The sequence below is a fragment of the Anser brachyrhynchus genome (genome assembly GCF_964034855.1).
Source record: "Anser brachyrhynchus genome assembly, chromosome: 2".
In the NCBI taxonomy this organism is placed as follows: domain Eukaryota; kingdom Metazoa; phylum Chordata; class Aves; order Anseriformes; family Anatidae; genus Anser; species Anser brachyrhynchus.
Window position 1 is genome coordinate 113,788,339 of NC_137695.1, and position 20,264 is coordinate 113,808,602.

Consider the following 20,264-nt stretch of genomic DNA (forward strand, 5'->3'; position numbering starts at 1 on the left):
GATGCAGTCTTCTCTGCCACATCTCCAGTGTGTCCTCTCTTGGCATTGAGGTATATTCTTTCCATTATCCACATGGAAGCATTCAGAAGTGCAGTGCTGGAGCCAAGTTGTGCACACTTTCCTATCCTAGGGGATTCTCTGCTAGCACTTTGTGGTCCTATTAGAGCTTCTTGTTGCTGTCTTAGCAGTGCAAAAAGCTATGCTGCACAAGGGAATCTAGCCAACAGACCCTTACAAAAATGTTGCTCACATGAAGACAATGCAAAAGCCATCCCCAAAGTCACTAGAGTCAGACTCTAAAGTTACACAGAAAATAAGAAAAATAAGAAAAAAAATCAAAGCCTGTAAACTCTTCCTGTACTATTCTTACATCAAGTGAAGAAGGTGAAACAGTAAATCAGTGTTAATATGCGTGAAGACCTAGAGCGTGCAGCTTCTTTCTCCAATGATATATGGTCGAGAAAACAGCTAATGAAAGTAATTATTTACAGCAAGCATAAAAGTGTTGCTAGTTAGAACACAATAGGTGTCATCATCACTTTAACTAAAGCTTTTGAGAGTGATGCCAAGTTGGTGGTGCCTTACAGTGACTGGCTTGAACTGCAGAGAACTGCAATTTTGTTTCAGATATCTGAAAATTCAGATATTCAGAAAATTATCAGAGTAACAGCAGTAATCAAAATGAGGGAACTCTACAAAAATATAATGACTATAGACCTGTCAGCATCTTTTTCCTTTCTGTTCCAGTTGATCCCAAAGAAGAGCATACTGAATAAGGATCCATTATGGCTATTAAGCACAGAACAGAACCAGTGAAAATTTCTACCTGTTCTAATTCTTTCACCTGGGAGTACCTAACAGAATTGAGAGGATATCTCTGGAAATACAGTCATTCAAAAAATAACACTTTTTGAAATATCACTTGGTTTTATGACCAACATTTATGGATGCATTTTGGTTTTGCTTAGGCTATTGCTGAAATTCAATGTCCATAATAGCCACCCAGTCAGCATAGACAATGTTGGCTTAATTCTGTATCCATACTATATCTTAATTCTTGCAGTGGCTTGTTTTCCTCTCCATCTGAATGAGTAGTATTCTGGAATATACTTTACTTATGCCCTTTCAATTTCAAGTACACACTTCCATTAAACTTGCCTTAACTCATGATGAGCAGTTTTCCAGCAGCAATCTAAACTAAAATATTACACTGATACAACAACATTGCTTTACTTCAGGAACAGATGCTATGTCCCTCAAACAAGGTTTTTCTCAGGTCCCGGTGTACCTCCTAGGATCATCATAGTCATTTCATGTTGTGTCCCGTGATGTTCTTCAAATGACCTCCACTGACGATCCCCACCTTCAGAAGCTCCAGACATCTATGTCACTCTTTTATCAAAAAACACAGATGCTGAATTTATTCCAAAAGGTAATTCAGGAAGTCTCTAGTGACTTTATATGACTTTCAAAGCGCTAAACATATTACGCTCATCTAATGTAAGACACCAGATCTTCAGCTTGCCTCTGATTCAGAAACGCTTTGCATCTCTGAAGCCTTGAAGTAATCTAATCATATATGGATGCGTTCAAGTCTGCGGGAGCCACAACAGCCTTAAACTTTGGTCTGGATCCTTCGTAATGAACCAGCCTGTGAGCTTGTCCATTTTGCTACTTTTACAGTAATTTTTTCACTCAGTCTAATTTTACTACTACTTTTTTTTTTTTTCTTTTTTTTTTTTTTATTGAATTTGGTAAATATCTAAAGGGATAGAAATGTCAAACATCTGTGTATAGTTCAAGCAGATATTCTATTTCTACCAGCAACGTTACAGTATTTTTATATTAATCATGTCTTGAGATACTTGCAGTGGTGATTAGTTATTCATATGCTAACTTCTTTAACTGTTGCACAACATTAAGCATACATCCGTTTTTATACAGTTTATGATCTCACAACCCATTTTATCCTTATTTTTAGAAACAGGAATTTTAACAAACCAAACATTAAAAAAAAATCTGCAAGAGCTGCTTGACTGCCAGGGTTACTTGTAGGAACACTGAATTCATCAGCTTACAACTGTTGTTGCTATGTGATATCGAATGCCCTTGGAATATTCTTCCCCTTTCCCTTGAATCTGGGCAGTGTGTCACCAGTTTTGAGCTCCTTGATGAGCCAGAATTTTATTTCAGAATTTATTGTATCCTGTTTTCAGAGACTGTCTTTTCTTCCTTGTTAAAATTAAGCTACAGTGCATCACCTCTCATACCCTTCCCACTGCAATTAGTTTAGAAACGTGTACACGGAGATGGTATCAGTTACCAGATTGCATTTTGGTGCATGCACAACAGTACAAAGTCAAAATATTCTGCTGCTTTATTAGCTATCAAAGCTCAGACAAGAACGGAGGATGCAAACGGAGAGGAACACAAAGCTGCCATCACCCTGCGATCACCCCTGCAACGCTTCTCGTTCGCTCTCTGGGGCGATTGATTCCCAAACACTTTCTCTGTTCGAGCAGATAGGCTGGGAGACGTTTTGGGGTGGGCCAGGGGAGCAGAGAGGCTGTCCGGACCTGCTGCCCCCTGCTCCTTGTCCCCACGTCCCCAGGGCCGGGAGGTGACCCCTCAGCACCAGCCTCGCTGCCTGCCGCCCGCAGCTCTGCGAGGGAACCCGCCGGGCTCGTTGGCGTTTTTGTGTGCCTCGTTTCAAACGCTAGGTGTCACTGGCGTCCTCCTAACGCAGCCTGCTGAAAAAGTCGCTTGTTCGGTGCGGTACCCAAACGCAGAAGGCTCTCTTCAGTGCCTTCAGGAGCCCGGCAAATCCTGCTCAGCTCAGGTATGAAGGTGTTTGCAAAGCGTGCACAGCGCAGGGTGGGTGCCTGAAACATGTGTGTGCTTGGGAAGCAGCAGGAGCAAGTATGTTCACAAGTGCAATTTGCTTTGCTTTTGTGCATTGTCAGGCAGCCACATGGCTACAGAAAGAAAATCTTACCCAGGGAGAAAGGATTAATCATCTCTGTTATCACACCAGTAGGCAAAAGGCTGCTGTGCATGGTCTTGTCCCTTCGCTGCAGGAGAATAGCTGTCCAGCACAGTGATCACGTCGTCCCTGCTTATGCGTGCTATGGAAAACACAAAGGAGAGCTTTGCAATGCATGAAGCAAGGAAGAGCCATAAACAGGAGTGAAATTTTAGCTCTAGTATAATCAAATTCAAATATTGCCAGAGGTTTTACAAAAAAACGATCGTGATCATGAAACAAGGTCTGAATAAATGATCTGGAATATTTTTCTACCCTTTGGGTACATTTTAACAAGTTCTTTGTACCGAGGTTTATATAACACGCTCCAGTGTCATTATACAAGTTCAACTTCTACACAGGCTTTTTCCATTCTCTTCAGCAAGTCTGTGGCTGGTAAGAGCAGTGAGGAGTCCTGGCATGAGTAAGGGAAACAAGCGGTGCTCGATGGTGCACTAGAAAGTACCTTTCAGTTTTGATGACAGCCTTTGGAAGGAACTGAGGCATCCTCTTCTCAGACCTACTGCTGTGCAGGGTGAAATGCAGACTGGTATCAGGCAGCACAGCAGCTGTCCCTCAGCCCAAAAGTCAAGGAGAACTAGAAGTGGCCTGACATGGATGAAAGTCTGTCTAAGAACAGGCAAGACCTTTCCCTGCCTGTTGTTTTGTTGCTGTTGTTGTTGTTTTTGTTGTTGTTTTTGTTGTTTGGTTTGGGGTGTGTGTGGGTGAGAGAGAGAGAGAGAGAGAGACCAGGTAGCTGGAGATTTGCCCTCAGTTTTTTAAAACATTCAAAATGGTACACAAATGGCTGAGATGCAGTCTGACCTGCAGTATATGTGCTGCATATACCTGCAGTATATGTTCTATATATACTGTGCTAAGGATAGTCTCATTTAATGGCTTCAGAAAGTCTGAAGAGCAATTACAAATGATAAGGTTAGCACTAAGGTGCTATTTATGCCTATACGGGGCTAATCACGTCCAGCTTCAATTCAAGACACATCCAGCATCCATCTTCACAAGTTACATCTACCCAGGCAGGAAGCCCTGAGGCTCATCTCCATCCTCACACAAGACATCCAGTGGAGGTTTCCTGCTCATTCCAGACAATTTTGGGCATCTTATCTGGGGCAGGAAAACAACATAATTTTCACTTCGTCTTTTAAAGCATCCTCTACTCCTTTACTTTAAGGAGCACAAAAACAACCTCATGAAGAATCAGCCATGTTAAGCCAAATGGCAGTGATTAAAAACCTCAAGAATTGCTTCCTTCCAAAAATAAAGATACACCCAAGTCCCCTTTTCCCTCCATCCCCACCTCCCTCTCCACGCTTCAAAATGCTGACTAAGGAACTGTGTTTCATTCTGTGCTCTAAAGACCCAGCACGTCTGGCCCCAATCTAAAAACTTGTTACCCAGGGACCAGCAGCCTATCTGTGCTGCAGGCTTGGGGCTGTCAGTAAAAGCATAAAGGCAGAGACCAATCTGTCTCATTCTGGCTAGGCATGAAATGAAAATGAGTAGAAAACAAATGATGCTGTTTGAGATAAAACTATCCAAGGATGAAATCTGTAATAAATCCTGTATTTCTGAATTGTTCACTCTTTCTTTATGCTTTCATTGTGAATAAAGTTTCCATATCAAAATCAGAATTGATTCAACTGATTCAAATCAAACAAGTAAAATTGTTAAAATATATTACAAATTAAAATATATTACAAATTTATATAAGGGATTATTATATACAATCTTTTTTTTTTCTCCAAATTCTATCAATTTTGTATATTCAAATGTGTTCCATTTAGAAGGCAAACTAAGCTTTGTTTTTCTCCCATAACTAGCCCAGCTTTCTAATCAAAGGAAATACACTGATATTCAAAATTTTGCCAAGCTCTTTGTTCCCTCTTCCTAATGTAGAGATTCTCTCTAACGACTTTTTCAGACTGCCAAGCAAAATGATACATTTGAAAATCTAATGCAGCTTTTAAGGATGATAATGCTCATGTGTGCATACTTCAGAAAGTCATTTGTTTACTTGTCTTGAAGAGCTTATCTGGTCCTCACGGCACTGTGCCACACACACTCAGCAACACTGATGTCCTTCTGTCTTACACAAGAAAGAGATATTAGCTTAAATTGGCGGAGAGAAAATTTCCATTGAAACCCCAATGGCAAGGAAGTTTCAAAGTATGAATATCTTTCCTAATCCCATCTCCCCACATTGCCTTAAATTTGTTTCAACAACTTTCAGATGTCCTTTCAGTAGCGGCAAAATCAGAAGAATACTGTCAGCATTGTATTTATATTAACTACAGTAAGCATGTAATTATTTTTGTCCTAAATATTTCAATATTTTAAGTCTCAACTGAAGCGCTGATTCACCAGTGATGCATATTGCATAAAGTTTATGTTGCATATAAACTTCATCTACTTACTCAGAAGTTTAATAAGACAAATTATGAAACAACTAACCATTATTTTATTTGATATATTTTGACATTATCCATGAAATGGATACATTACCTTACTCTTTTAATAAGATTTCTTAATAACAATTTTTCATCAAATTTTTTTCATTCATTCTTCAGCAGAGAAACATGCCCCAAATGTGTAATTCATGTAGTAACTAATCTAAGTAGGTGAATAAACAGTTGCTAGTTTGGTGTTGGACAGCTTCAACTGTGCACTGGATAGCAATAGTAGCAATAGTAGCAATTCAGGTTATGTCGAGTAATCTACACTAAGTTCTGCTGCTTAGAGGAAAAGAGGGTGTGTTAAATTTCCAAGCCTGTCAAGCCATTTATTCAGGATTTCTTTCCGCACCTTAGGGCTATGCCGGTTCTCTGAAAGATGTTACAGCCTCTTTTGTCCTTCCCATCACCTTCTGCATAGTCTGCCCAATAAATCTTTTAGGCTTCGCGCTTACAAACAGCTTAGATGATTTAGCTTCTGTGCCACGCAAACTACTAGACACAGGCTTCTATTATTTTCAGTTATCAAACTACAAACCTTAATTCATCCTTCCTCACAGTCTGGGTTATTAGCACACCCGTCTTTGTGGTGCACCAGTCTGTGTGATTAGCACACCTGTCTGCTTCAAATCTGTCAATTTTCTACAGACCAAAGCCCACTCGACTATGGCTATTAACACCTTTCAGCACAAGAATATAATTCAAAATATAGTTCGGCTGAGATTTTGGGGGGAGAGTGAGGACGGCACTAAAAATTTGTTTAGGATGACCATTCTCTCAGGGAAAGTCCAGGTGCTTAAATGCTCTTGGAAGGCGAGTACAGAAGGGTTGCAGTGCAATAGGATCTGGAGCCCATTTCTGTGGCTGCTTATTCAAATCTTCCAAGAAACAAAAGGGAGAGGTTGGCAGCATTTTACATTTGTCTTCTGTTCCAGCTCCATGGGCACAAACAGTATGGGCACAAACAGTATTCTGCTTGGGTGTAAAGCCTTGTGCTTTAAACCCACCCTCCTTTTTCAGTCCCTCTCAGGACTTCAGGTAGCTGAACTTCCCTGTTTGTTAAACATGGCAAAAAGTTGCTCTTTTCAAGAGAGTAAAGTGATCACATTGGCTGTCAGCCTCTACTGTTTTAGTTTAGGAATGATTTAATGCAAATGATAAAGAGTTTTCTGTCCCTTTATTCTTCACGACAGCTACATATTAACATTTTTAAGAGCAAGTTAACTATTTCATTGCTTTTTAAAGTCAGATATATTGATTGCATAATTTTCTATTTGAATCTCCTTGGTAAAGTTCTTTTTACAAAGAAACACTATATCACAGAAATGTTGGCTGAAGTGAATCCAAGCTCAGTATGCAACACAGTGCCCAAGTAAGAGGATAAATCTTTTTGGGCTATCATCGTTTTGTTCTCACATTTCATTGAAATACGTTACCCACTGTGAGGGAGGAAAAGCCTCAAGGGCTCTTGGTATTTCTCAACTGTGAATTTCCAGATACTTGCTATATTTATGGCTACATTATCAGTCTTCATCAGGATGCAGTAAATACCTTTGCAGAGGTCAGTATCTTGGATTTAGTTCAATTGTTATTTTCAGTGGTGATAGAAACTTGACTTAAATCACTCCTGTCATGTACTTGAGACACTCAGCTTGTTCCAGCATCTCGCTCTCCCTCTCAAACGAAGGACAGATCCCCTGCCTGGAACCGCTGAGAATAAGAAACCCTGCCCTGCTGTCCTGCTAGCTCTCCTTTTGGGCTTCTTATTCCCCAGCACTGTTCTGATCCTTCAGAGACCACAGATAATCCACTAATTTCCTGGAATAAAAGCCATCTCCTTATGGCTTTCAGTGACTCTGTCTACAATATTATACTTCTTTTATTTAATTTCACTTTGTTTTACGACTCCATCCTCTCACATGACCTGCACCCCTGAATCCCTTTTCTTTTCAGCTCCCCCTTCCTGTTTCTGTATTATCATCTTTTCCACTTCCTTACTTCACTGTCCTCAGCTCTAAAAATATTGCCAAAGGCCATTTCCAAAAGACCTTGAAATACTAGAAAGAAATACACATCTCTGGAAATCCATCCCCTCCCATGTATGTCTGAAGTCTTATATTCAAGCAAAACCATTGTTTTTCCATGGTTCAGTCTACCTCAGGCTTAATACCGAGCACCTTAGCACCCAGCTGTGCAAGATTTCTGTAGCACCCAGGTTTTCAGATTCTTTATTGCCCAGATTCCTGTCATTTGCTTCTGACTGAAAACTAATGCTGCTTACAAGGACTTTTCCCTGATCTTTTCATGCCTACGCCTTCTACCCACCTCCACATGCTTCACTCCTGTATTTGACACAGACCTCTAATTAGCCTAATTAAATCAGATCAGTGTGTCCCCTTTATAGGAATAAATTATGTATTTTTTAAGAAGAATGGATTGGGCTGAAATATAACCCCCTGGAACATTCTTGCTCAGAGCAGGTGTCATTTGTAAAAATGTGCTAGCAGCCTGCCTGCCTGAGACACAAATCTTCCTCCCTTCCTCCCTCTCAAACTCTTACCTCTGCTGTTTCTTAGTCACTTGTTGTAATAGTTTCAAACTCTAACCCAAAGTCCTCATTAATCTCCACCTAGGAGAAATACATCCATAACCCTCATTCCCTCAGTGAGCTGATTTCCCCTGCTCTTTGTCATATTGCCTCACTTTCACTTGTTCTCAGCTCCTCTCAGTGATCTAGCCATTTCCCATCAGCCTTAGACAAGGGTTTGCGTTACTTGCCCTAAAAATAGCAACATTTTATAACTGTATATCCATCTTTCTCTTTGCCATTGTCTCTGACATCTTTTTCAGAACCTCTACTCTGTTGCAGAGAGAATCACGTTGCTTCTATGCCCCAAATCCCTCTTCTCTAGGGACTGGTGGTCCAGACAAGTGTAGAGCTCTTCTGGCTCTGCTTGAGCTCTCAGGGCACAGTGTACATCTGTTACCTTCACAGGGTCAGTCATTTCAACTTACACCTGTTTAAATACCAACCCTGGCCTGCAAGCATAGAAACTGTCAGACTCCTTCCCCCCAACTTTCAGCTTCCAGCCCTCTGCCTGAGAGAGCTAACAGAATATCACCTCTCCTAATCACATTTTGGGGTTCAATAACAAACATTGGATTTATCAAGATTCCCTTTTCAATATCCAGTCAAGCACTTCACACTCCTATCAACCATACAAGCTCAAAAAGTTAATGTCTCTTCTCTCTATGCTTGTCTCCTACCCTCTTCTGCATTCTTCAAATTCTGTTTCTTTTTCCTTAGCCTGCAAACCCCATCCTTTTCCCTTCTTCTGGCCATTTGGCTAAATAAAATTCACTGGAAAAGAGGGGTGATATCTCCCTCTGCTGCTTCTTCAGTCACAGCACTCCCATGTGTAAAACTTTGCACCAATTGCAAGACAAAAGGAACCAGTATGTGCACCTACTGCGAGCTCTGGTACTTCAAAAGCATGGGACAATGAAATATGCCTGTATTTCAGAGCATATTTTTTAGAAGAAGATCTGGGCTTAATTTTTAATCTTTCTATTAATATAGAATCCACAAGCAAACATAGGTAAATTGATTCATTATAATTTAGAGAGATTTTTTACTTCTTGCTTCCAACTACTAGACCTTCCTATGCTTTTTGCTGAAGAGCAAAGAGCCTTCTGTCCTCCAAGGACAATTCCCACATTAGTCTTTCCTTAAAATAAATCACCTGAGAACCCTGAACTATGAGTCATGCTTTCTAGTGCTTTAATAATCCCCAGAACTCTCTCCCAAACCACAACTGTCTGGGCACAGACACAGTTTTCTAGCATAGGTTGCACAGTGCCAAATAATAAAACTTCCCCACTCAGTGTATCCATGTTGCTTGTACTGCAATTTAACTACCAGGATCCCCAGACTTTCCAGTATTAGAAAGACAAACTTGCTAAAAGCCCTATTCCTGTGTACAGAATAAATAAATAAATAAATAAATTTACGTTTCTGTATAGGTTTTCTAATACAAATACATTTTCTCTGGATTGCAGAAATCCACAAAGACCTTGACATTAGTCCCTCATTCAATTTCTTTTTCACCTGGATACTTTTGAAAGACTTTGTGCATGTGTTCTCAGAAATCCAGGCTCTCCCTTGATCTGCACGTGGTCTGTTTTCAGAATTGGCCAGAAAATGGCCACTGGAACCCATGGGAGATTCCTGTCAGTAGGTTCCCTTCCCAGCTGGCCATGAGATGATCAAAATTGCTCACCAGCCAGAATTACTCAACATCAAACAAATATTTATTTACCAGTCTCATGGGTAAAACCAGGTTTCTTGCTGTGGCATTTCGTTAGCATAGACACTCCTACAACATTGACAGACATCTTCAAATGGTTCCTGATATTTCTTTCTCTCAACTGCGTTTCAGAGATTCTTAATGGAAGCAGGGAACAGATGAGAACCAGAATAATACTGTGTTATACAGTTAACTTTCAATAGAAGTAACAAGGTACAAAATTAAATGGATGAATTGTTTCATACAGCATTTAAAAACTTACACCATACAATATTTCCAGAGCTTTTCACATAGAAAAATAGTAGCAATTCAGCTCTGCAGGGTCAGAAAACTTCTTGGATACCCATCTCTTTCTACACTCTCAGATGCAAGATACCTAGTCCTGCCAATTAATTACTTCTATCTGCCATTTAACCTTAGTTGCTGTTAGAATTGAAAATATTTTGTGCTCGTATGTGACTGCATCACCTGGATGTTTCCCCAAATGCAGAGAAATATAATTATTTTTAGTCTTTTTTGTTCTAATTCTAACAAATTCTTCTAGTAATGAGGTCATGCCATTGTCACAAAGATCATGAAGAACTGTGTACAGGAATTTTGTCTTCATTCTGTTGCTAAAATTTTGCCATTTGACTTTTCTTTCCACTTTTCTGTAATACTCCATTTCTGACGTATACATGACACTGCATAACTAGAAAAAATAAATTTGACAGAGGTTTTTTTTTTTTTTTGGTTGATTGTTTTCCCCTCTAGGCAGCATACTCCCTTATTTTCAGGACTGTTTTTCCTATATGTGGTAGAATATTCTTGAATGTTCCCAGATAATACTTATGTTTTAATGAACATTTTGTGAGTTGTATTTTTTAAAGCTAAAAATTCAAATGGGTTTATTACCAGTATGAGCTTTATTCTGTTTGCCCATAATGAATGTTAAGTTACAGATCTCTTTGCTCAGATGTTACCAACAAACTTGGTCTACCAATCAATCCCTCTTTGTATTTCAAGATGTAGTCTAATATAAAAGTCCCCTGAGCTGGATACAGCAATTTTTGATTTAAGAAACTGTCATCTCTAACATTTAAAAATTCCAAGGACCTTTTATTATTGGCAGCATGAGACTAGCAGTACAAGACACTCAGATGGAAGTCCCCCATGATAAAATGCTGCATTTTCCACACATTATAAATAGATCTTTAAGATATCAGTTACCCTGTTCTCTAGAGCAATGTCTGTATCAGACGTTGTCTTAAGGTCTTTCTATTAGGGCACCGATCCTAAACAATTTGTGGGCATTTAGCTTTTATGCTGCCAAAGCTTTGGGTATTATCCTCCTCCCTATCAACAGTGGTTCTGGGTAAAATGCCAATGTCTCTGAATTTACATGTCCTCTACCAGCATTTTCTCAATGTTTGTGTCCTTGCTTGCCTTCCCTATTCCTTCAAAGACAGACTTTCCTTTCTAACACTCTTCTCCACCCCCTTCTGCCCTATGTTCCCTCCTCACTCCTCCCCCATGCCCCATTCATTCAAGTCCTTGCTACTCCACCAACAAATCCCCACTGGGTTCCTAATACCTTATCACCTCCATTTCTCCTTCCTCATGCACCTTTTGGATGCTAGCTTTCCCACCAGTTTCCCCATCTGAATTCCTATTCTCCCCTTCCCTTGCTCAGCTCTCAGCTAGCAGGTGAATTACCTCTTGCTCTTCCTCTCTAGCTACTTTCTCACCAATAACATTCTTCTGTTCAGATCCAATTCTGTTTTGGATCTCAGCCACCTTTGTCTTCTTAGCAATTTCCCTTATTCCCCACTACCTTGCTCTTTTACAAATCCTGTTAGAGCCACAGTCTCTTAGGAAACAAATTAAGCTAAAGCCTCTGATCAACACAGGGAACTTTAGGGGTTGGAAACAGCATAAAGATTTGTTTACCTGCAACACAATGTGGCTGGTTTCTCAGAACTGGGATTTCCTAAGGATCCTGGAGGATTTCCCGAGTTGTACCAAGGTCAACAGAGATGTGCCTCTCAATGCCTGCAACATCAAAGAATTGCCAGAGAAGGAGTGGTTATTAAGTGTTGCCCACCTTGTACTGTGGACAAAAAGAGGAACATCATCAATTTGATCCTTAGATCTGGTCTTGCTTGGCCAGTCAAAAGAATAAGAAATCCATGTTCACATCACTGGGGAGAGGTGAAAAAAACCTATGCATCATTTTTCATTTAGGGGAGGGAAAAAAGACTCTGTACCTTGCTCAAATATTATTTGTGTTGATATGATTAATAATACATTTAAAAAATTAAAACTATAAATTGTTTGGTTCAAATGCAATGAATGCAAATAACTTCAACTCCAAAGCATTATTAAACAGTAGAAAAATAATAAGGCTTTTTTTTACCCAAACTATGAAAAGTCATTTAGAAGTGAATACAAAGTACAGACAGAAAATTCTGGTTTGAGACAGGAAAGAAAAATAACCAGAATCTCCTACAGAGTCCCTGATGGCTGAATATGTGAAATTAATCACTGACAGGTGGAGAGGACAATTCTCCACACAGTGTTGAGCTTCCTATTCTCTGAATGACAGCCAGTTAGAAAAAGAGAGCCAAAGATAATAAGAGGTGCTTTGCTGCATTAACTTTCTGATCACCAACCATGCACCTGCAGCAAAAACTAGGTTTGCCCAAAATCTGAACTGTGAGTACATCTTAAGTATGTATATATTATCCTGTACTTGCATTTCCTTTGGCAGTCTTCCAAATGCCATCCCCATTTGTCACAGCCCTGGTAAACCCCCCCACACGCGTCCCAAGCAATCACTACACTTGAATGTTTGGTGCAGACACAGAATTCTTGTGGTTTTGGCTCTTCTTTTTTTTTCTGTGCAGGCTTCTTGGTCTCCAACTCCAAGACTTATTCTGGGGGAATACCTTGCACCATGAGAGCCCTTGATTCAGCTCTCCTATGATAAAACCTTCTGCATCCCTGAGATTTTCCTTGAGTTAGTTCACTGTCCTTGCCAAAAAGCTTCATATATACATTTCTCTGGGGTACTCTGGAAAAGATGAGTATGGGAGCATAAAAGACACAAACAAAACAACCCCATGTCAGGTTCAGAGGAGACAAAATGCATCAAACTATGGAAATCATTGCCATGGTGTGGTCAGGATGCCAAATGCAGTTCTACCATGTCTAGCATTAGGTAAAGTCAAGTTGTAAGAAACTTGTCCAGCAAGTGTTAAAAACAAGCAGAAAATAGTAGTTGAGAAAGTCTCTGAGCTGCAGATCACTGGTGATTAAGACGATAAGCATTACTGTATGTTCTAAAACTTTTTTCCCAAGTATCCAATATTGTCCTCTGTCAAAACAGGATACTGGGATAGATCAGCTTTTGCTCTGACTCAAAATAGCTCTGTTCTTGTGGTGTAAAATGACAGGGATTTTGCAGAGAAATATCTAAAACAATTTTTCTGTTTCAAACAGTACTGGTGACATATAGATCTGGAAAATGATAAATAAGCCTAAGTAAATCACTGTCTTCATTTCTTCACAGAAACTAAGCACCTTCTCTGTTGCAGAGGAAGAAAGATTTTTGTCTAAGCTTTCTGCCTTTCTCTCTTCTCATAATGGTAAGTATGAAATTCTTCTTTGTATATACCTCAGTGTTTTGCCAGCATGAAACTTCCCTGTCCAAACCGAAATGAATGTCAGCTGAATGAAGTCCTCCATCACTGATCAGTTGTCTTCTAACTAACCCACCTTGAAGAATGCACATAAAATCGGAGGTGGTCACCCTTTCCTGTAACAGCACTTCTCCCTGATTGCATGATCAACGAGACTGCTTTGACACAAAGCAGACATAAATTTAGCTGCAAACTTAAATCCTCACACTGATACAAGTATGGTTTAAAGGAATAATGTCACCTGAATAAAGGTAGATACTTGTAAGGTAAAATGTGTCAAATGCTGGATGCACATAATCTGTCCTGCAATTTAGAACAGGAAATGAAGGATAAGCATCATAAACTGCAGCTACCAGGCAAAAATATTGATAAACAGCAGGGTTTTTTTTTTTTTTTTTTTTCTGGGTGGGACTTAGCTTTCTATGCATGCTGTTTAGCATTTGAGAAGTTTTGGGTTTCGTTTTTCTTTGTCATGAATATATATAAACATATATATGAAAAAATATAGTATTTGAATATCATACAGGACACACAAAATGAATTAAAAAAAAAAGGCACTGCTCTATAAGCATATTTCTTATCCAGATTTTAAAGTACAGCTCTATGTTCCATGTCACTCAAATGGCAGTATTTAAAATTACTGCTAACACCTTCAGAAGCTGATAAGCTTGTTTCAGTGCTGTCAGCTAAGTCCCCATACCTTTATCTGGAGTTTTCATATGCTCTGAAGTTCAGTCAGCTTACCTCATATTCACAGAAATATTTTAACACTTTCTGCAGTTCAACCAAAAAAAAATAAAAATCTTTCAGGTTCAATGTGTGTCCAGGAGCAAGATTCAGCCAGTACTCAGTAGTGCACCAGATTAGCTTTTCTGGTGGCCTGATTGCTTTCATCTTTGTTTACAAAAAAAGCTAACATCTGTAAGGATGTGAAAAATTCTCATAAATTTGAACCAAATGCCATGCACTTTTCTGAGACTACCAGAAATTCACAACATACTCTCTGAAGGGTATGGTCTCCTCTGTCAATCTTAATGAGCTGTTCACGCTCAGGCCCAACTATTCCAGCTATTTCACTGCTGTTTGTTTGCAAAGCAGAACCAGGGCTGGCTGTTTATGATACAGAGATTAAAAGAACACTTGCAATTCATTCTTGCATTCAGTTTAACTCCTGTGTGTGCTGTTGTTGTCCTAGCAGTGGTGCAATTTGTTTGGCTCTCCAGTCGCTGAAGATAGCTTGCGTGGGTGGGTGAGCTGCTGCCACCTGCTACTGCTGCTTTATCAGAGAGCTGTTCCTGAACACACATGCCCTCTAAAAACTGGAATGAGATTCCTACGTTTTCATGTGGGAACAGGATGAAGCAAAGGTAAATCAGAGCTTCTCACATTATTACAGTGACAAACCACAGCAGAAAGAAAGTAGAGCACTGAACAGGGCCAGGTCCTCTGTTGGTACACGCTGGTGCTGTCTCATTTACTTTGGCAGAGTCCATTTACTTCATTTGAGGATCTGGCACTTGCTAGGGTCCTTAAAATATTGAAGAATAGTTATTTAAAAATAAGTAGATTTTCTGCAAGGTCTTTTTCTTTTGATGATTTTTTTTTCCTAGTATACATTCTGGAATGAACAGTGTTTTAAATCTGTATTATGTTATATTTTTTCTTTGTTTGTTTGTTTTTTTTCTGTTCAGCAATGTGTCAGTATGACATTTTTGATGCAAGTCAGTCCCTGCCTGCACTTTGAGCTGCTCCACCTTGAGCAGGGACAAACTCCAGCCTGATTAATCCTGCACACGGTCTGTGGAATATCCAAGTCCTACAGACACTGACGTGACTGCAACAATAATGGGATCTGATGGGTGTCTACCCTGCCCTGGAAAGCAGATAAACCCTTACTGACTGTTTTCATTGGGTAATTATTATTTTTTAATTTGGTTCCAGTAAAGAGAGTCTCTATATTCAAGCCTAACATTGTTAAATGTTAATGCTGCCCACAGTGCTTAGTGTGCTTCTTTCCATAAACTGAACAAAGCGGCTGTGCTCTCTTGCCAGCCACAGATTTATTGAGGTATGGATTACACATATTAAACACAGTCATCAGGCCACAAAGGTTCCATCACAATCTGCCTACGAGCTAACATCATTAAGAGGCAGACTTCATATATCTTCATGACTGATACGCTGATCTTTCCCACTCCATTGACTAATGAATTGACACACACAATGTTCTTCAACATTAGTGTGCATGCCTTTGATTTACAGCACTGAAGTACGGGGCTGTAAGCTCTCAGATGCTGATGAATTCCAGACAGCACTTGCACCTGGCTGACCAGGATGCTTCCCTCTGAGGAAACCAGTGCTCGCATCCCAGAATCGTACATAATAAATGTGGTGGGCCTCACTCTGTCTGCAGTTTCACCTTCACAATACCATCAACGACTGCTTGCCTTCCTGAGCCAAATCCCCAGCTGCTATAAATCAGTGCACATTGATTTACATCAGTTGTTCTCTGAGCAGCGTCTGAGTCTTTTGGTTTGTCTGCTTTAAAGACACATCTGGGAGCCACCAACGCATGCTTATTCCCAGGGTTCATCGGTGCCAGGGAAAAGGGCTTAAGAGAAGGTGAATAGCAGATTTCTGCCCACAATGGGTGTCAGTCCTGCCAGCCTGCAGCTGTGGTGGGAAAACAGTGGCTGCTGGCCCAACACTGCCTCTGTGAGGTTATGGGAAGACGGGGATTGAAGGGAGATGTGGTCCAGAGCTTTTGCCTGTTGGACTAATTGGCTGGCTACAGGCTCATGTTTTGCTTGCAGCCGTGTATTTAAGTTACCCACAGCACAGATTACCCTGTTCTAAGGGTGACTGACACAAAATAAAGACAAATTTCAACACCTTGGAAGGTGTCGGCACATAGAACAGTCATCTTCCAGTCTGCTACTAAATCCATCTGATAAAACAAAAGATCCATCCCAGGCACTATCAATTCTGAGAGCAGGACAAAGCAGAAGCAATTGCTTGGATGTGTCCTGAATGAAAGACTAAACATGATTTGTAGTGGGAGATGTCGTGTACTGAGCCCATAAAGGCATTTCCAAAATTAAAATTAAAATAGGAGATTTTTATTTTATGAAGAAAATAAATCAGAATTTTAAGAAGTCTGATAACAGATGCGCAACTAAATCATCCAGATCTTCCCTCAAGGAGATATATACCAATCTTTGACACAACGTTTTAATGATGACTGAAATATATTACTCCTTGTAGATTTAGGGTCTGTTTCTTTATTTTAATGTTGAGATGCCTCGTATATTTATGCAGATTTCATATCAGTAAGATGTCACAGACCTACCCATTTTTAACCAGAGGATTTGGAGATGTGGGCAAGTTTCTTCCTGCTACTCACAGGAAAAACAACATGCAAAAACAATTAAAATAAAGATTTGACTAGACGGTCTAACTAACCTGACGAAAAGAAACATTTTTTTTTCTTTTAGCTCATTTGCTAAGACGGTCATCTCACTTAAAATCCCACAGCAGACTTGTCACATGACTAACACTTTGCAAATAAGGAGTGTGAGGCACGTCACTGAAAATAGAAAGACGTTCTCCTGGATGGAAAGAAATGTTAACCGTAAGGGTAGTCAATTCCATATCCTCCTTAAGTGAACAGATCCAAAATTGCATTGAAAATACAGGAAAACTAAGCTGTTCTATTAATTGTCCATGTTCTGTTCTTTCTGGATAGAATCAATGTGGTAAACAGAAACTGGTTATTAGTGTTTGTACCTGACAAAAGTTGAGGCTGGAGAATGAAGAAAAAATACCAAATAAAGAATTCTATCACAAAAGAGATTGTTATACTACCTGCAATCAAAATTAGATCATTTTTCAAAGCTGCTAGATATGAATGTAAGCTGCTTCTGGGCATCTTTAATTTATGTGACTGCTACTGGAAAAGCAAATAATGTATTTTGATACTGTTCTTAACAGCATTACAGGATAAAATGTGTCACAGGGTGACAATGTCACCCTGCAGTACCAGTTGTATAGAGAGTGAAAAGCCTTTCCTTTTAATATCTAGCTCATATTGTCCTTCATTGCTGATAGACCATGCTTATAATGCTGAACTGAGTAATGGAAATAAATGTTTTAAAATCTTGTTAAATTAGAAATCATATTCCTAATGTGTGCTGACTCTATCTCTTCAGATAATCCTCATGGAGATTATCGTGGGAAGTGAGGCTGATTTGGGGATGGAGCTGAATTCTTCATGAGGAAGCAGCAGCACAGGAGCTACCTGGAAATTTATTTTGCAGACTAGGATGAAGAGATGAACCAGTGGGTGTGAGAAGAGGCACTGGCACTGGGACAAAGACCTGCTCTGTACAGGCTGCTGGTAGGAAGACCTACGCTATACCTGCCTCTGGGTTTGATGGTGGACCATCTTCCAGCGGAGCCTGCAGAAGGTGAAAGAGCCTACTGCCAAACCGAGGCAGGACTGTCCACCTACCAAAGGGGCTGGCTGAGTTCTACAATGTTCTTCTCCTTGCCACCAGCTGTAATGTGATTCCTCAGAGGAAAAGAGGCAGGGTAGAGAAGATTTGCAGACCTTCACCAGCAGGACTTCATCCCCAAAGGACCACTCTGAGTGCTCCCTTTTACAGGCAGGAGTCTGGATCTGTTCCTACGCAGAGGAGATGTGCTTAGGGAAAAGGACCAGAACACCTTGTGGGAAATAGATCCCTAAAGAGTAGATGGAGAGAACATAACAAGTGGATGTTTTACTGAATAAGTCTTTTCATTTAAATAATTCCCATCAGACCACGCTCTTTTTATCTCCTTTGTCAGTGCTCTTACATGGCCCATGGGAATCTTGCTGCCTTGGCTTCAGAAACTTTCAAGTGTTCAAGATGATGTGAAAAAACTACATGATTTTTTTTTTTGCTGAAAACCTCTTTGCTGGGTGTCATTAAACTATCTTGAATTTCCCATCTCCTGCTGTTCACCTTGCCTCGAAAAGTTCCACTCCAAAGAAAAGTTCTGTTCTGTCTCACTCTGCGTCAGATCTGCTGGCTCCTTCACTGCCCTTTTCCCTCAAGGCATTGCAATAAAGAACAGCATAGTTAAATTTGTTCATCTGATGTTCCAGGATGAAGAGCAGAAAGTGGATAAACTCAGTATTTCTCAAAGTGCACTTACCCTCATGTACACAATGGTGTTTGCTCCCCTCATTTGAAGATGTATGAACTCCTTCTCAGAACAAAAAGAGCTCCATGGGACTGTGTGGACTATTCAGACAGCAAAAGCAACCGACAAGTCTTAAAAAGCTGTGCTTAAGTGGCTTGTTCGTACTATGAAACACAAATTGGATTCATTAGCAGAAACAAACTTACAGGAAAAGTTTGTTGTTCAATAGCCTGTCAACAGATACACAGACCAAAACTCTTAAAGACTTCTGTGAAGCATGAGGTGTGTACTGAAAATACCAACCTGTGTGTTTAAATACACCAGGCTGGCCCTTCCGTGTGTGTTTCCACAAACTTTACACACAATACTCTATGGATCTCTAGTAACACCAAGGGTACACTGTTATTGTGACTCCTGTACGGGCTTCTTCCTTCTCATTAGCTCCATGTTATAGATGGGAAGAGAATAAACTGCAGGCAAAGTTTGATCTGAGATGACAAGACTAATTTTGGGAAAAATATCCCTCTACTTCTCCAGTTGTCAAATTTAATCTAAAGCAAGTGCAGTGTGCGGATAGTAAACATAATATCCTCCTAATTATATTAAACTACCTCTCAGGAGCTGCTCTACCCTCTTGTCAAAGGCCGGGAACTGGCTTTTAATGGTGAATGTGAACCTCAGTGGGACAGTCTATATCATCATTTAGTTCAGCAAATGTAGCCCAAATCAGTTGTATAGGTGTAATTAGATGCTGAAAAATAATTACCTTGGCCTTACCATTAAAAATTTCTTGCTTGTATCCTCTTGTGATCTATGAACAAATTACTTTATTAGGAAATCATTAGAGCTCAATTTGTCTCTATATACTACAGACATCAATATTCATTTCTCATAATGGAACCGCACATTCTTGCCATAAATTCATACAACTACATAGCCAGATACCAATTTGGAGTTGTTACCAACCTTAACTAAAAGACCACTTTTACATACTGAGAAGTTTTTCCTTATGCACCAACTTCCAGAAAAAAAAAAAAAAAAAAAGAGCTACATGAGCTTTGTTCTTAGGCCATGCACTCAGACAATCTTTGCATTTTTATGCCCCACTACAGAGGGAGAGCTTTTTATGTGGGTGAACTCTTTGTGCTACTACACTATCTAAGTTTGGGTGTGCTGGAGCAAACTGCCTCAAGTAAATTATACTAATATGAGAACACACACTACTATTTTAAGAGCTTCAAGAGTATCCTGCTTAGAGCGTGTTCTTGGGACTGGCTCCCAGCCTGTGTGGATGAGAGCAACCCAGTCCTGCTGGGGCAGTGGGGAGGCACCCACAGGTGCCCTGCAGGACAGCCTGGCCAGGACCAACCTGATCTCAGGGCCCCTTGCAACTTTTATTAGGGAACTATTTCTCTTCAGATTTCTGTGAGAACTGAGAAAGTAGGCTACCCTAATGCCCTTGGTGTGGGGACATAGTATAGTTTCCAGTCATATCTAGCAGTTAACTGATTTATTGACTATTAGAATTTACACAGCAGATGTGAGAAGGAAAGGAGATGATTAGTCAGACCCCAGGTCACCTCCTGTTATAAATTAT

The 20,264-nt window shown here is 40.0% G+C and overlaps 2 long non-coding RNA genes across 2 annotated transcripts in view; one reads left to right on the forward strand and one right to left on the reverse strand.

The window, feature by feature from the left end:
* Positions 1 to 20,264, reverse strand: part of LOC308190978 — an 81,077-nt gene that overhangs the window by 15,668 nt on the left and 45,145 nt on the right. The window contains exons 2-3 of the long non-coding RNA XR_013947603.1: positions 11,730 to 11,831; positions 2,996 to 3,125 (exon numbers count right to left, since the gene is read on the reverse strand). This is a non-coding gene — a long non-coding RNA (uncharacterized lncRNA). The remainder of the gene's footprint in view (positions 1 to 2,995; positions 3,126 to 11,729; positions 11,832 to 20,264) is intronic.
* On the forward strand, positions 692 to 19,516 carry LOC308190979. Its single transcript, XR_013947604.1, has 4 exons — positions 692 to 2,839; positions 13,351 to 13,426; positions 15,172 to 15,392; positions 17,689 to 19,516. It is a non-coding gene; the product is annotated as an uncharacterized lncRNA (long non-coding RNA).